This window comes from Capsicum annuum, chromosome 4 (genome assembly GCF_002878395.1).
Source record: "Capsicum annuum cultivar UCD-10X-F1 chromosome 4, UCD10Xv1.1, whole genome shotgun sequence".
NCBI classification, from domain to species: domain Eukaryota; kingdom Viridiplantae; phylum Streptophyta; class Magnoliopsida; order Solanales; family Solanaceae; genus Capsicum; species Capsicum annuum.
The window spans coordinates 7,060,940-7,078,686 of record NC_061114.1 but is presented as its reverse complement, the minus strand read 5'-3'; the positions used below and the strand labels follow the sequence as shown (position 1 = coordinate 7,078,686).

General features: G+C 46.9%; 1 non-coding gene across 1 annotated transcript; it reads right to left on the bottom strand.

Moving 5' to 3' along the window:
- Positions 1–14,247: 14,247 nt before the first annotated feature.
- LOC124898326 lies at positions 14,248–14,353 on the bottom strand. Its single transcript, XR_007055299.1, has one exon. It is a non-coding gene; the product is annotated as a small nucleolar RNA R71 (small nucleolar RNA).
- Between the last annotated feature and the right edge of the window lie 3,394 nt (positions 14,354–17,747).

Below are 17,747 nucleotides of genomic sequence, written 5' to 3'. Positions count from 1 at the left end.
AACTCTTTCAAGCCAAAACAAATTGGCATACCACAATAGTTGATCCAGATTTCATTGATTTTTTTCCCCCGTCCTTCGAATCTTTATCATCTCCCAGGTACTTGATCCTATACTTGAGAATACCATATATCATACTTATTTGGAAACGGAGAGTGTGGTCCTCAGGCATCTTAAGAAAGTATCCAAAACAGCTCTTCTTAAAAAATCCAACTATGTGTTCATTCTTCATAATTTTCCTAAACTCATCAAAAGGTTTCCCCAACTGACATTTAAGTACAAAATTACTAGTTAGTTTTGTAGGGTCATCTATTGAAATCGCAACTTAAAACCTATCAATACTAATAGTTTTGATAGCCTCATGTAGGGATTTCAATCTTATTTCATGCCTCATTGGTGAGGCACTATCATCATGTTGATAATGATCCTCTTTCTCAGTTTCTTCTTCCTCCTCTTCTTGTTTATCTTCTTCCTCTTTCTACTCACTTTCATTTCCTAATCTCCATACCCAAACCCTTGTCCACCTCTCTCAACGTTGTTTTCATATCTTTTCTCAGTTTCACTTTTTCCTGACTAATATTGATGAGGAAGTTCCTCCGAATCCCTCTGTACTATAACCTTTTTGGTTAGGTGGTCAGAAGTTTATCAACTTTCACTTTCACTTTCTTTTATTTTAGGAGACATGTTTTACCTACAAACAACATAAAAACAAAAATTACATTACAATTGATGTATGCACAATTTTAAAAATTACATTACAAACACCACCAATACCGACACCACCACCAACCACCATAAATACCACCAACAAATGCACCACCACCACCACCAATAGCCACCATAAACTTAACTAGTTCCACCACGACGACCACCAACACCACCAACATGACCACCAATACCACAAAAACCGTACAATAATACCACGACAGTGAACAGAATACTGCCCCAAAATGCTCTGTTAGCACCATTTTGCCTGTTTGACCAACCAAATGGCCCCGCCCACACAAATGGAAAACACTAGGATGCTCCCCAGCCTCCCTGGCATGCCCAGGTCAATTTTCGACCCACAACACCCCAGGAACCCAGGCTCACCCCCATAATCGTGGGTTATGGCACACTGATTTGGCCCCATATAGTCCCGTTCGCACTGTTTCTCTCGTTTGACTAACCAAATAGGCCTGCCCATACAAATGGGCAACACTAGGATGCTCCCCGGTCTACTTGGCACGCCTAGGTTGATTTTTGGCCTATGGTACCCTTGAACCCCGATCCCACCCCTAAAATCGTGGGTTATAGCACACTGATTTGGCCCTAAAATACCCCGTTCGCGCTGTTTCCCTTGTTTACCTAACCAAATGGCTCCATCCATAAAAACGGGAAAAAATAAGATGCTATAGCACATTGATTTGGCCCCAAATAGCCCCGTTCACGCTGTTTCTCCCATTTTCCTAACCAAATGGCCCTTCCCACACAAATGGGAAAGACTAGGATGCTCCCGGCCGTCCTGGTATTCCTAGGTCGATTTTTGGCCCATGGCACCCTCGAACCCGGGTCCCACCCCAAAACTGTGGGCTAGCACACCATTTGTCCCCAAAATGCCCTGTTTGTGTCTTTTCACCAATTTTACCAACCTAATGGCCCCGACCACGCAGGTCGATTTCAGGCCTATGGAACAACCGTACTTCGGGCTCATCCCCACAACCGTGGGCTATAGCGCACTGATTTGGCCCCAAAATTTCCTGTTCGCGTCGTATCGTCCATTTGACCAACCAAATGGCCCCGCCAACTCAAACGGGAATCATTAGGATTCTCTCGAGCCTCCCTGGTATGCCCAGTTTGATTTTGACCTATGGCACCCCCGGACCCCGGGCCCAACCCCGGTATCGTGGGCTATAGCTCACTGATTTGGCCCCAAATAGCCCTGTTCACGCCAATTCTCCCGTTTGACTAACCAAAAGGCACCTCCCACACAAATGGGCAAAACTAGGATGCTTTCCAACCTCTCTTTCATGCCGTTGTTGATTTTTGGCCCACGAAACCCCCGAATCCCGAGCCCACCCCCCAAACCATAGACTATGGCACCTTGATTTGCCCTTAAAATGCCCCGTTTGCGCCATTTCATCTGTTTGACCAACCAAAAGGCCCTACCCATAAAAATGGGTAACACTAGGAGGCTTCCCAGCTTCCCTGGCATGCCCAGGTTGATTTTTGGCCCATGACACCCTCAGACCCCTAGCTCACCCCTAGAACCGTGGGCTATAGCGCACTTTTATTACCCCAAAATGCCCCGTTCACTCCATTTTGCCCGTTTGACAAACTAAATAGCCCCGATCACACAAATGGGAAACACTAGGATGTTCCCCAGTCTCCTTACACGCCCAGGTTGATTTTCGGCCAACGGCAACCCTGGACCCCGGGCCCATCGTAGAACTGTGGGCTATAGCACACTGAATTGGCTCTAAAATGCCCCGTTCACGCCGTTTTTTCCGCCTGACCAACCAAATGTCCCTGCCCACACAAACAGGCTAGGATACACCCCATTCTCCCTAGAAAGACCAGTCAATTTTCGACAGACGACACCTCTGGACCCCGGGCCCACCCCCAAAATCGTAGGCTACAGTACACCAAATTGGCTCTAAAAACCCTATTCATGCTGTTTCGCCCATTTGACCAACCAAATGGACCCTCCCGCACAAACGGGAAATACTAGGACACTCCCCAGCCTTTCTGGCATACCTAGGTCGATTTTCAGCCCATGACACCCCCGAAACGGTGGGCTATAGCACACTGATTTGGCCCCAAAATGCCCCGTTCGCGGCGTTTCACCCATTTGAACAACCAAATGGCCCCGTCCATACAAACAGGCAATACTAGGATTCTTCCTAGCCTCCCTGGCATGCCCAGGTCGATTTTTGACCCATGGAACCCCCGAATACCATCCCCACCCCCAGAACCGTAGGATATAGAACATTGATTTAGCCCCAAATAGCCTCATTCTCACCGTTTCTCCCGTTTGACCAACCAAATAGCCCCGCCCCTACAAACGGCCAATAATAAAATGCTCCTCAGCCTCCCTAGCATGCCCAGGTCAATTTTTTGCCCATGGCACATCTGGACCCCAGGCCCACCCCCGGCACCCTCGGACCCCGATCCCACATCCAGGTCGTTTGAGCTGTATCGCTCGTTTGACCAACCAAATGGACCCTCCCACACATACGAACAACACTACAATGCTCCCCAGCCTTCCTTCCAAGCCCAGATCAAATTTTTTCCCTACGGCATCCCAGGCCCACCCCCAGAACCGTGGGATATAGCACACCGATTTGGCCCTAAAACTCCTCGTTCAATCTGTTTTACCCGTTGGACAAACCAAATGGCCCCACCCACACAAACAGGCAAAACTAGGACGCTCCCCAGCCTCCTTAGCATGCCCTGGTTGATTTACAGCCTACGACACCCATGGAAGCCGATCCCACCCCCGGAACCGTGGGCTATAGTACACATTTTTAGCCTAAATATTCCCCATTCACGCCGTTTCCTTGTTTGACAGCCTAAATGGCCCCGCCCAAATAAATAGGTAACACTAGGATGCTCCTCAGCCTCTTTGGCACGCCCAGGTCAATTTTTGGCAAACAGAACCTAGGCCCACCCCCAGAACCGTGGGCTATAGCACATCGATTTATCTCCAAAACACCCCATTCGCGTCGTTTTGCCCGTTTGACAAACGAAATGGCCCTTCCCACATAAACGGGGAATACCAGGACTTTCCCCAACCTCCCTGTCACGCCTAGGCCAATTTTTGTCCCACGGCACCCCCGGGCCCACCCCAGCACCCTATGCTATAGCATACCAATTTGGCCCCAAACAACCCCGTTTCTCCCGTTTGTACAACCAAATGGACCCTCCCACACAAACGAGCGATACTAGGATGATTCCCAGCCTCCCTGGTATACCTAGATCAATTTTCATCCCACACCACCTCCGGATCATAGGCCTAACCCAGAACCACAGGCTATAGCTCCCGAATTTGCCCCAAAATGCCTCGTTCCCACCATTTTCCCGTTTGATCAACCAAATGGCCCCTCCAACAAAAATGGGAAACACCAGGATACTTCCCAGCCTCCCAGGCAAGCCTATGTCAGTTTTAGCCCACGGCACCCCGGACCCCCAGATCCCTTGGCTCACCCTTGAAACCGTGGGATATAGCATACCGATTTGGCCCCAAAATGCACCGTTTGTGCCATTTCGCCTGTATAACCAACCAAATGGATCTGCCAACACAAAATGGAAACACTAGGATGTTCCCAAGCGTCCCTAGCATGCCCAGATCAATTTTTAGCCTATGGGACGCCCATACCCCGGGCCCACCTTTGGAACCATGGGCTATAGCACATTGATTTGGCCCTAAAACACCCCATTCACGCCGTTTAGCCCGTTTGACCAACCAAATGGCCCCTTCCACACAAACGGGAAATACTAGGATGCTCCCTAGCCTCCCTAGCATGCCTAAGTCAATTTTCGGCCCACAACACCCCTGAACCTCGAGCCCACCCCCGGAATCGTGGGCTATAGCACACCGATTTGGTCCAAAATGCCCTATTAGCGCCATTTCTCCTGCTTGACCAACCAAATGGCCCTGCCCACACAAACAGACAATACTAGGATGCTCCCTAGCCTTGCTGTCATGCCGAGGTTGATTTTCAACCCACAGAACCCCCGAACCCCGGGCTAACCCCCAGAATCGTGGGATATAGCACACCGATTTAGCCCTAAAATGCCTTGTTCGTGCTATTTTGCCCGTTTTACCAACAAAATGGCCCCGCCCATACAGACAAGAAACACAAGAACACTTCCTCGCCTCCATGGCATGTCCAAATCGATTTTCGGCCCACCGCACCCTTAGAACCATGGGCTATAGCACCCCGATTTAGCCCTACAAGGCCCGGTTTGCGCCATTTCGCCCGTTTGACTAACCAAATGACCCCGCCCATACAAACGAATGATACTACGATGCTCCCCAACCTCCTTGGCATGCCTAGATCAATTTTTGACCCATGTCATACCCAGACCCCAGCCCCACCCCCAAAACTGTGCGCTATAGCAAACTGATTTGACCATAAATAGCCCCATTCGCACTATTTCATCTATTTGACCAACAAAATCGCCCCACCCATACAAACAGAAGCCTCCGTGGTTTGCCTGGTCGATTTTCATCCCATGGCATACCCGGATCCTAGGCCTACCCCTAGAACCGTGGGCTAGCATACCAAGTTGGCCATAAAATGCCCCGTTCGCACAGTTTCTCCCATTTGACCAACCAAATGGCCCCGCCCACAAAAACGGGCAACAGTAAGACACTTTCTAGCCTCTATGGCATATCCAGGTCAATTTTTGGCCTACAAAACCCCCAAACACCGAGCCCACCCCTGAAAGCGTGTGCTACAACACACCGATTTGGCCCAAAATTGCCCTATTCACGCCGTTTTGACCATTTGACCAACTAAATGGCCCTACCCATATAAATGGGCAACAATAGGATTCTCCCTAGCCTCCCTGGCATGCTCAGGTCGATTTTTAGCCCACGACACCGCCGTACCCTGAGCCCATCCAAGGAACCGTGGGCTATAGCACACTGATTTGGCCACGAAACACCCCGTTCGCACCGTTTCGCCCGTTTGACCAACCAAATCGCCCCTCCCACATAAACAGGAACCAGTAGGCTGCTACCAAGCCTCTTTGTCACGCCTAGGTCGATATTTGGCCTATGAAACCCCCGAAACCCATGCCCACCCTCGGAACCGTGGGAAATAACATACTGATTTGGCCCCAAAATACCCGTTCGTGCCATTTCTCCCTTTTGACTAATGAAATGGCTCCGCCCACACAAAAAGGGAACATTATGATGCTCCCTAGCCTCCCTAGCACGCCCTAATCGATTTTTGGCCCACGACACCTCTAGACCCTGGGCCATCCCCCGGAACCGTGTGCTATAGCACACCGATTTGGCCCTAGAACATACCGTTCGCGCCGTTTTGCCTATTAGACCAACCAAATGTCCCCGTCCACACAAACGGGCAACACTAGGATGCTTCCCATCCTCTCTGGCATTCCAATTTTATTTTTTACCTAGGGCACCCATGGACCTCGAGGCCACCCCTTGAACCATAGGCTATAACACACCAATTTGGCCCTAAATATCTCCGTTTCTCCTGTTTGACGAAGAAAATTGCCCCGCCCACACAAACAGTCAACACTAGGATACTTCCTAGGTTCCATGGCATGCCCAGATCATTTTTTGGCCAACGGCTCCCCCGAAGCCCGGGCCCACCCCCAAAACCGTGGGCTATAGCATACTGATTTTGGCCCTAAAATGCCTCTTTCATGCCGTTTCACCCGTTTGACCAACCAAATGGCCCCGCCCATTAATTGGGAAACACTAAGATGCACCCCAGCCTCCCTGGCATGTCCATGTCGATTTTTAGCCCATTGAACCCTCGAACTCTGGATTCACCCCAGAACCCTAGCCTATAGCGCATCGATTTGGCCCCAGAATTACCCTATTCGTGCCTTTTTGCTCGTTTGACCACCAAAATATCCCCGCCCACACAAATGGGGAACACTAGAATGCTCCCAAGCCTCTCTGGCACACTCAAGTCGATTTCGATCCACGGCATCCCCGGGCCTACCTCTGGAACCGTGGGCTATAGCACACCAATTTGGCCCCAAAATGCCTCGTTTGCACCATTTTGTCCATTTTACCAACCAAATGGTGCCACCAACATAAACAGGAAATACTAGGATGCCCCCCAGCCTCTCTGGCATGTGCAGGTTGATTTTTGGCCCACGGCACCCCCAGAACCATGGGTTATAGCACACTGATTTGGCTTCAAATAGCTCCATTCACGCCGTTTCTCCCGTTTGCCTAACCAAATTTCCCTACCCACACAAATGGGCAACACTAGGATGCTCCCCGTCCACCCTGGTATGCCCAGGTTAATTTTTTTCCCACGGCACCCTTAAACCCTGGTCCCACCCCAGAACCGTGGGCTATAGCACCTTGATTTGGCCAGAAACTGCCCTGTTTGCACCGTTTCACCTGTTTGACCAACCAAATGGCCCCGCCCACATAAACGGGAAACACTAAGATGGTCCCAAGAATCCCTGGCAAGCCCAAGTCGAAATTTGGCCTACGACACCCCCGAATCCTGGGCCCACCCTTGAAACTGTGGGTAATTGCTTACCGATTTGGCCCCAAAATGCCCTGTTTGTACCGTTTCGCTCGTTTAACCTACGAAATGGCACCGCCCACATAAACGGGGAACACTATGATGCTCCTCATCCTCCCTGTTATGCCCTGGTTGATTTTTGGCACATAAAACCCCCAGACCCCGGGCCCACCCCGAGAACTGTGTGATATAGCACACCGATTTAGCCCTAAAACACACCATTCATGCTATTTTACCTATTTGACCAAAAAAAAAAGGCCCTTCCCACACAAACAGGAAACACTAGGATGCTTCCCAATCTCCCTGTCATACCTAGTTCGATGTTTAACCCACGACACCCTCAGACCTCGGGCACATTCCTGGATCCATAGGCTATATCACACTGATTTAGCCCTAAATAGCCCCGTTTCTCCTGTTTGACAACAAAATTGCCCCTCCCACATAAATAGGCAGCACTAGCCACTCCCAAGTTAATTTTTAGACCGCGGCACCCCCGAACCCCATGCCTACCCCTAAAATCATGGGCTATAGCACACTGATTTTGGCCCCAAAATGTCTCATTCGCATCGTTTCTCCTGTTTGACCAACAAAATGGCCCCGCCCATATAAACAGGAAACACTAGAACGTTCCCCATCCTCTCTGTCATACCCAGGTTGATTTTCAGCCCATGGAACCCTCGAATCCTGGGACCACCCCCGGAACCATGGCTTATAGCTCACCAATTTGGCCTTAAAAATACCCCGTTCGTGCCTTTTTGCTCGTTTGACCAACAAAAATAGACCCTTCCACACAAACGGGGAGCACTAGAATGCTCCCCAGCCTCTTTGGCACACTCAAGTCAATTTCGGTCTATGGCACCCCCGGGCCTACCTCTGGAACTGTGGGCTATAGCACACCAATTTGGCCCCAAAATGCCCTGTTTGCACCATTTTATCTGTTTGACCAACCAAATAGCGCCACTCACAAAAACAGGAAATACTAGGATGCCCCCCAGCCTCCCTGGCATGTGAAGGTCAATTTTTGGCCCGGATCCGTGGGTTATAACACACTGATTTTGTCCCCAAATAGCCCCGTTCATGCTGTTTCTCCCATATGCCTAACCAAATGGCCCTGCCCACATAAATAGGCAATGCTAGGATGCTCCCCGACCACCCTGGTATGCCCAGGTCAATTTTTGGCCCACGAAACCCTCGGACCCTGGTCTCACCCCAGAACCGTGGGCTATAGCACACTGATTTGGCCCCAAAATGCCCCGTCCGCGCTGTTTCACCAATTTGACCAACCTAATGACCCCGCCCACACAAACGAGAAACACTAGGATGCTTCTCATCCTCCTTGTCACAGCCAGGTCAATTTTAGGCCAACAAAACCCCCAGACCCCGGGCTCACCCCCGCAATCGTGGGCTATAGCACATCAATTTGGCCCCAAAATGCCCTGTTCGTGCCGTTTTGCCCGTTTGACAAATGAAATGGCCCCTCCCACTCAAACGGGAAACACTAGGATACTACCTAGCCTCCCTAGCACACCCAGGTCGATTTTCGACCAGTGGCACCCCCGGACCTCGGGCCCAACCCCGGTACAGTAAGATATAGCAGACTGATTTGGCCACAAATAGCCCTGTTCGCATCAATTATCCCATTTAAAATGGCCTCTCCCATACAAAAGGGCAACACTAAAATGCTACCCAACCTTTCTGTCATGCCTTGGTTGATTTTTGGCCAAAGAAACCTCCGAACCTTGAGCCCACCCCCCGAACCGTGTTCTATAGCACTTCGATATTCCCTTAAAATGCCCCGTTCGCACTGTTTCATCTGTTTGACTAACCAAAAGACGCCACCTACACAAACGGGTAACACTAAAAGGATCCCCAAACTCTTTGGCACGTCCAGGTCGATTTTTGTCTCATGGTACCCCCGGACCCCAGGTTCACCCCTAGAACCGTGGGCTATGGCGCCCTGTTATTGCCCTAAAATGCTCTGTTCACTCTATTTTGCCCGTTTGATAGACCAAATAGCCCCGCTCACCTACAAAGGCAATACTAGGACATTCCCTAGCCTTCCTGGCACACCTAGGATGATTTTTGGCCCACGACACCCCCAAACCATTGACCCACCGCAGAACTGTGGGCTATAGCACACCGAATTGGCCCTAAAATGCCCCGTTTGCACCGTTTTGCCCGTTTGACAAACAAAATGGCCTCGCCCACACAAAAAGGCAAAACTAGGACGTACCCCATCCTCCCTGGCAAGCCCAGGTCAATTTTCATCACATGGCACCCCCGAACCCTGGGCCCACCCTCGAAATCGTAGGCTATAGCATACTTAAGTTGGCTCCAAAATGCCCCATTTGTGCCGTTTAGCCTGTTTGACCAACCAAATGGCCCCGTCCACACAAACGGGAAATACTAGGATGCTCCCCAGCCTTTCTGGCATGCCCAGGTTGATTTTCAGTCCATGGGATCCCTAGAACCGATGGCTATAGCACACTGATTTGGCCCGAAAATGCCCCGTTCCTGCCATTTCACCCGTTTGAACAACTAAATGGCCCCGTCCACACAAACGGGCAATATTAGGATTCTCCCCATCTTTCCTGGCATGCCCAAGTTGATTTTCGATGCATGACGCCCCCGAATACCAACCTCACCCCTGGAACTATAGGATATAGCACATTGATTTAGCCCCAAATAGCTCCGTTCTCACCATTTCTCACATTTAACCAACCAAATGGCCCCTCACACACAAACGGCCAACAATAGGATGCTCCCCAGGCTCCCTGGCATGCCCAAGTCAATTTTTCGCCCATGGCATACCTGGACCCCGAGTCCACCCTCAAAATCGTGGGCAATAGAACCCCAGACCCCAAGCCTACCCAGAGCACCCTCGAACCCTGGGCCCACACCCAGGTCATTTGAGCCGTATCACCCATTTATCCAACTAAATAGACCTTCCTACACAAACAGGTAACACTAGGATACTGCCCAGGTTAATTTTAGGCCCACGACTCCCCCGGACCCCGGGACCAACCCTGAAACCGTGGGTATAGCATACTAATTTTTCCCCAAAATGCCTTATTCGCGCTATTTCCCCGTTTGAACAACCAAATGGCCCATCCCACTCAAACAAAAAATATTAGGATTCTCCTCAGCCTCCCTGGCATGCCCAGGTTGATTTTCTGCACATAGGAACCCCGGACCCCGAACCCACCCCTAAATCGTGGGCTATAGAAGACCGATTTGGCCCTGAAATGCCCTATGTGCACTATTTTGCCCGTTTTACCAACCAAATAACCCCGCCCACATAAATAGGCAATACTAGGATACTCCAGAGCCTCTCTGGCATGCTCAGGTCAATTTTTGGCCCACGGCACCCCCGGACCTAGGGCTCACCTCCAGACCGTAGGCTATAACACACTAATTTAGACCCAAAATACCCGGTTTATGCTGTTTCGACCATTTGACTAAGGAAATGCCCCTGCACAGACAAACGGGCAACACGAGGATATTCCCCAGCCTTCCTTGCAAGCCCAAGTTGATTTTTCCCATACGACAACCCCTAACCCCGGGCCCACCCTAGAATCTTGGGCTATTGCTCACCAATTTGGCACCAAAATGCCCCATTCGTGTTGTTTCACCTGTTTTACTAACCAAATGGCCCCGTCCATACAAATGGGTAATACTAGGATGCTCCCAGCCTTCCTAGCACACTCATATCAGTTTTTGTCTCATGACACCCCCGAACCCTTGGCTCACCCCCGGAATCGTGGGCTATAGCACACCGATTTTGCCCCAAAATATCTCATTCGTGCTGTTTCCCTCATTTGACCAACCATATGGACCCGCCTACATATATGGGAAATACTAGGATGCTTCCCAGCCTCCCTATCATGCCCAGGTCAATTTTCATCCTATGGCACACCCAGACCCTAGGCCCACACCTGAAACCGTAGGTAATAGCATACCGTTTTGGCCCTAAAATGCCCCATTCGTGCCGTTTCGCCAGTTTGACAAACCAAATAGCCTCGCCAACATAAATAGGCAATATTAGGATGCTCCCCAGCCTTACTGGCATGCCCAAGTAAATTTTTGGCCTACGACTCGCTTGAACCTCTGGCCCACCCCAGAACCGTGGGTTATAGCACATCGATTTAGCCCCAAAATTCCCTATTTGCGTCGTTTTGCCCTTTTGACTAACCAAATGGCCTCTCCACACAAACGGATAACACTAGGACACTTCCTAGCCTCTCTAGGATGCCAGGTTGATTTTTGGCCCATTGCACCCCGAGCCCACCCCTGGAACTGTGGGATATAGCACACTAATTTGGCCTCAAAATGCACTGTTCGTGTTGTTTTGCACGTTTGACCAACCAAATGACCCCGCCCATACAAACAGGAAATACAAGGATGCTCCCCAGCCTCCCTGGGTTCACCCCCAGAACAGTTGGCTATAGCACACCGATTTGGCCCCAAAATCCCCCGTTCGTGCCTTTTGGCATGTTTGACCAACAAAATGGCCTTGCCCATACAAACAGGCAATGTTACAATGCTCCCTAGACTTCCTGACACACCCAGGTTAATTTATAACCTATGGCACCCCCAAACCCTGGTCCCCACCTCCCAAACTATGGGCTTTAGCACACTAATTTGGCCCCACATAGCCTCGTTCATGCGGTTTCACACGTTTGACCAACTAAATGGCCCCTCCCACACAAATGGTCAACACTAGGATGCTCCTCAGCCTCCCTAGCATGCCCAGGTCAATTTTCGGCCTATGAAATCCCCGGAACCCAAGCCCACCCACAAAACTGTGGGCTATAGTACACCGATTTAGCTTCAAAATGCCCTGTTCATGTGGATTCATATGTTTGACCAACAAAATGGCCCCTCCCACACAAACGGTCAATACTAGGATGCTCTCCAACTTCCCTAGCATGCCCAGGTTGATTTTTTACCCATGGCTCCACCAGACCCTGATGTTGGGCGTATTTATACGTCTAAGCACCATAATTTGCCCATGTTTTAGCTAAGTTTTGAGGATAAAATACATACTTCTTGCATTTTTAGTCCATTTTTAGTTAAGTGAGCTGACCTATGTGATTAGCATGCTTTTTAGGTACTAATGAGGAAGATTTCAGCACTTTGGGGACCTGTAGAAAGCAAAGGAAAACTTCACATAAAAAGGAAAGCAGCTCTCGGACCGAATGTAACGCATGAGAACTTTTTCCTGGGAAAACTCAACATTTTTAAATAGTTAAGGATGCAGTAGCAATTTATTAGAGAAGGATGTTATTAAAAGCCTTATTGCTGAATTTTTAATTCATTATTGAGATTATTCACAAAATTCACGTTCTGTATTTTGAGAAACAAGGGAAAAATGGCTTAGCTTGAGGAGGGAGAGAGAAAAACGTGTTCTCTCTTATTTTCGCTAGACATCTTCATTGCCAAGTTCGGTCTAAGTTTTTGTATGATGAATATTGCTATGTTGATTTCTGTTTTATTCATGAGTAGCTAAGCTTATTTGTTAGGGTCATGGAAACCTTGTAGTATACTCTCTCTATTGCTATGGGTTAGTGAATTTATGATGTGTCATGCCACTTATATCATTACACTCTTCATTTTGATTGAATTCTCGTGGTTGCAAACATAGGGAATTCGCCAATATAGCACTAGCTTGTTCGATAGAAAAGTTGTTGTTTGGAAAAGAGAGTGTGACGAGAAAATAGGGTTTCCAACCTCTATTTTACACTTTAATGCCCTAGCAGGATTAACTTCTTGGAGAGTTCATACAATTGGTTGTACACCTTGGGTTCGAGAGAGCTAAGGTGAATAAATCCTTGATGGTTGAAAAACACTTGGATTTAGAATAAGAATACGACTCTCTATAAGTGCATGCATGTATAAAATCCGTAGTACTCATAGTTAATAGAGAAGTAGAAGATACAAGGTGGACATAACCCTAACTTGTCATTCTCTATGATCAAATACAATTAAACATATCATCTCATCGTTACACTAATAATATTATTGTGCACTTAAACCAAACCCCCCTTATCTTGGAACCTTCGATCAACAATCTAATAATAATCGCAATACTTAGTGACCATAGTATTCCCTATGGGATTCAACTCCCAACCCAGTTGGGTTCTATATTTGACAGCGACTGCTTACACTTTCTAACGAGATTTGTAATTTGGGCGTATCAAATTTTGGCGCCGTTGCTGGGGAATCCGGTTGTCAACTAAGTTTGTGATAGTTAATAGACCCTTTGGTCAAATATTCTCAAATTTTACTTTATGTTTGTTGTTTTTGTTTTGTTCAGGTTTAGTGGAATGTATGCCAAATACACAAAGATCTGGTCAACCATTATTACCTATAAATCCTGAACCACAGCTCATTGGCAGAATGGATGCGCAACGTGACCTTGAAAGGATAGCTACTCAACAGGAGCAGGCCAGATTAGCTGCATTGGCAGCTGCGCAAATACATCAACAGAATTCTGATAACTCAGGTCGGGTAACAAATATTGATGATAATGACCTGGGTGATGATGAGTTATTAAATCTAAGGCGTGTAGATAATGTGGCCGCACCAGTGAACAGGAATGTCAATAGAGATCGTTAAGCTAGAATAAGACCCGAATGCCGAGCTGTGCAAGTTGTTTTTGATGATGATGATGACGACTTGGATGGAGCTAGTGCCACAGGGGCTATTATTCCTCAGCCCTTGGCACCCGGAGCCAAGTTCAATATCACTAGCACCATGATCCAGCTATTACAACTCAAAGGTTTATTTGGTGAACTTGCAGGCGACGATCCAAATATGCATCTGATTAACTTTATCTCAACATGCAAATTATTTGACAATCCAGGGGTTGGACAGAATGTGATCCGACTGCGCTTATTTCCATTGTCTCTATCTGGAGAGGCAACTCTATAGTTAAACAGGCTAACTCCTGATTCTATTACCAATTGGAGGCAACTGAAAGATGCTTTCCTAGAAAGATTCTTTTCGCCACCCAAGAGAGCACAATTAAGAGATGAGATAAGCAATTTTAGACAACTTCCAACTGAAGATCTCCATGAAACATGGGAGAGGTTCAAGAATAAGCTTATGCAGTGTCCAAATCATCAGATGACCAATATCCACTTGATGGAAATATTATATAGGGCTTTGAACTCGATGACTAAGCCAGTGGTTGATAATGCTGCGGGTGGGTCATTCATGGACCTTACTTTTATTGAGGCATATGATATACTGGATCATATGACAAAGTAGAGTAGAGCTTGGCATACCAGGGATTCTGAGGTAGAAAGCTCTACTGTATTTATTGGCATGACAGCAGAACAGAGACGAAGAGAAGAGGAACGTGACCAGGATATGGCTTACATGAAAACGTAGATGGACCTTCTTACCAAGAATTTATTATCTGGGAAGATAGAAAAGGTCAAAGCTGTTGCATCATAGGGAAGAGATGACTCTAATTTTGAGGAGAAAACAAATTACTTAAATAATCAGGGGGGTTTCTGAGGCAATGTCCAAGGAAACCAAGGTTGGAACTATTATGAAAAATCCGAATACAAGGACCGAGAGCAAGGGAGTTGGAAGAATAAGAATGACAGGAGCGGTTTGTATGTCCCTCCTGGAAATTGTGAAGCTGCTGCACCCAGCTCTGGGAAGATGTCCATGGAGGACATGATAGCTAAGCTATTGAAAGGAGTGGAGGCAACCAACACGGGAGTAACTGAGGTAAAAAATGATTTGTCCTCAATAAATCAATTAGTTGACTCGCATTCCACTTCAATAAAATAGCTGGAACAATAAATGAGTCAACTATCAGCGACCTTTAATCAAAGAAAAACTGGCACTTTACCAAGTGACACTGTCCAAAATCTAAGGAAATATGGATCATATTTGGCTATTACAACCAGGAGTGGTAAAGTGTTGGAAAATCCATCCATGGGAAGTTCTGTGGTTGATAATATAGAAGATAATGTTATTGAAGCAGATTGTGATAATTCTGTAGAATTTGAAAATTAGAATGAGAATGTTCATGATACTACACCTAGATGTCAGCAGTCTGAAAAGATTGATAATAGAAAGTACAATAAAAAGGAAGTGGTGGAGAAAACTCTTCCAAATCCACCATCACCTTTTCCTCAGAGACTGAAGAAGAAGGCTGATGACACCAGGTTCAGTAAATTCATGACCATGCTGAAGCAGCTAACTATAAATGTGCCTTTGGTGGAGGCACTGGAGCAAATTCCAGGGTACACCAAATTCATGAAGGACTTTTTGAAAAAAGAAAAGGGCAGCGAGCTATGAACTGGCAGATAATTTTCATCATTGCAGTGCAATTGCCACGAGGTCCTTGGTACAGAAGAAGGCAGATTCGGGTGCTTTCACTATTCCTAGCATGGTTGGATCCTTAGATTTTGCTAAGGCATTATGTGATTTGGGGGCTAGTATTAATCTGATGCCACTAGCCATCTATAGACAGTTGGGGTTGGGCGATCCTACACCAACCAACATGCGGCTCGTAGTGCAGATAGGTTGGTAAAATGACCTGTTGGTATCTTATATGATGTATTAGTGAAGGTTTCTACCTTCATTTTTCCTGCAGACTTTATTATTTTGGATTGCGAGGTGGATTTTGAGGTTCCCATAATCTTGGGTCAACCTTTCCTCACAACCGGAAGTGTGCTTATTAATCTACGAGGAAATGAGCTTTTATTTTGGATGAATGACGAAGTGGTATGTTTTGATGTATGCAAATTAATGAAGCAGCCTAAAGATATGGATGTGTTCTCTATAGCTGATGATTATTATGAGGATGAGAAGAAATTATCTTTAGAGAAGTAGCTTACTGTTGAGCCATTGGCTGCTGCACTTTTGAACTTTGAGCGTGAGGATATTGAAGAGTACAAAGAAACTATCTGTGCTCTGACAGGAATGGGTTCGTATTCATATTCCCCCAAGAAGCTGGACGTTGACCTTAAGAATTGACCTTCACCACCGGAAAAATCATCCATTGAAGAGCCACCGGTGCTAGAATTGAAAGAGCTACCCAATCATCTAAGGTATGCATTATTGGGTAGTGTAAATACACTGCCGGTTATTGTTGCTGCTGATTTAGGTGAACAACAAGTAGAGGCTCTCATCTCTATTCTGAAGAAGTACAAGAGAGCTATTATTTGGACTATTGCTATTATAATTGGTATCCCTCCTGGCATATGCATGCACAAGATTCAGCTAGAGGAAGATTGCGTACCCACTGTTGAACATCAACGTCGTCTGAATCCACCTATACAAGAGATGGTGAAGAAAGAAATCATAAAGTGGTTAGATGCAGGGGTGGTGTATCCAATCTCAGACAGTAAATGGGTGAGTCCTGTACAATGTGTACCAAAAAAAGGGGGCATGACAGTAGTAGCAAACGAGAAGAATGAGCTAATCCCACTTAGGCCTGTCATAGGGTGGAGAGTGTGCATCGATTACCAGAAGCTAAATTCATGGACGTTAAAGGACCACTTCCCAATGCCATTCATGGATCAAATACTTAATCGATTGGCAGGGAAGGGATGGTTCTGTTTCTTAGATGGTTATTCCGGATATAATCAGATTCGCATTGCTTCTGAAGATCAGGAGAAGACCACTTTTACATACCCATATGGTACTTTTGCATTCAAACGAATGCCATTTGGGCTATGTAATGCACCTGCCACTTTTCAGCGGTGTATGATGTCCATTTTCTCTGATATGGTTGAAGACACCGTGGAGGTGTTTATGGATGACGTTTCGATTGTAGGTGAGTATGGCTTTACAGCGATGTGTTGAATTCAATCTGGTGCTAAATTGGGAGAAGTGTCGTTTCATGGTTAAGGAAGGCATTGTGCTTGGGCATAAAGTCTTTAAAAAGGGAATTGAAGTTGATCGAGCCAAGATTGAAGTTATCGAGAGACTACCACCTCCAATTTCTGTGAAGGGGGTTCGTAGTTTTCTCGATCATACGAGTTTTTATTGGAGGTTTATTAAAGACTTCTCCAGGATTGCAAACCCATTATGCAAACTTTTGGATAAGGAGGTAAAGTTTTACTTTGGTGAAGATTTCTTGAAGGTATTTGAATGCCTCAAAGGAAAGCTAGTTGAAGCCCCTATTATTGTAGCACCTGATTGGTCTCTACCTTTTGAAGTTATGTGTGATACAAGTGGTGTAGCCTTGGGTGCTGTACTTGGTCAAAAAAGAGAGAAGCTATTTCACCCAATCTACTACGCGAGCAAGTCCTTGAATGGAGCATAGAAAAACTATACCGTCACTGAACAAGAGCTTCTTGCGGTTGTTTATGCTTTCAAAAAGTGTTGTTCTTACTTATTGGGAACCAAAGTAGTGGTTCATACAGATCATGCGGCTCTAAGATATCTAATGGCAAAGAAGGATGCTAAGCCAAGGCTAATTAGGTGGGTGTTACTGCTTCAAGAATTTGATTTTGAAGTAAAGGATAGAAAAGGTTGTGAAAACCAAGTAGCTGA